This window comes from Otolemur garnettii, unplaced genomic scaffold (genome assembly GCF_000181295.1).
Source record: "Otolemur garnettii isolate 467f Iridium unplaced genomic scaffold, OtoGar3 scaffold00007, whole genome shotgun sequence".
Taxonomy (NCBI): Eukaryota; Metazoa; Chordata; class Mammalia; order Primates; family Galagidae; genus Otolemur; species Otolemur garnettii.
In genome coordinates, this window is record NW_003852402.1 from 5,977,138 (window position 1) to 5,977,725 (window position 588).

A 588-nucleotide genomic window follows, 5' to 3' on the forward strand; every position below is an offset into this window, starting at 1 on the left:
GAAGTTTCTACACAAGCCATACAAAATAGTCACAAGCTCTTTTATTGAAGGGGGGAATCTGTACTCAACAGCAGAGTCACAGTGTTATTAGGGAGGACTATGATGTTTGTTTACTGTTCCCATTTTGGTTCAAAGAACCTTGTCCATCTACAGCATCTAATGTTAGAGTATATTCTAAAGAACTGGTTAGCTGCTTTTAACCAATGCAATTAGATCACCATAAAAGGGGGAAAGGAGCCCATGAAATAAGACTACCTCCCCATAAAAAAATAAAGAAAAACACCCACACCCCTGCCGCTAACCCTGACAATTACCTTCATTCACAGTGCTTTATACTTAAACCATGATGGTGGGGAATGGGTAAAAGCACAGAGAGGCCGCTGCTCTTAAACGTTTCACAATAATCTAGAAGATACTTCTAGCCTCTGCTCAGGCTTTACAACAGTGAATCAGGACAAGACATGGATTTGCTAATGAATCACCAAAGGACTGAAGATGTCTGAACTTCTACTCTGCAGTGTTTCCAACACTGTGTCCATTAAATGCAAACAAGGAAGAAGTCTTTTTTTTTTTTTTTTTTTTTTTTGA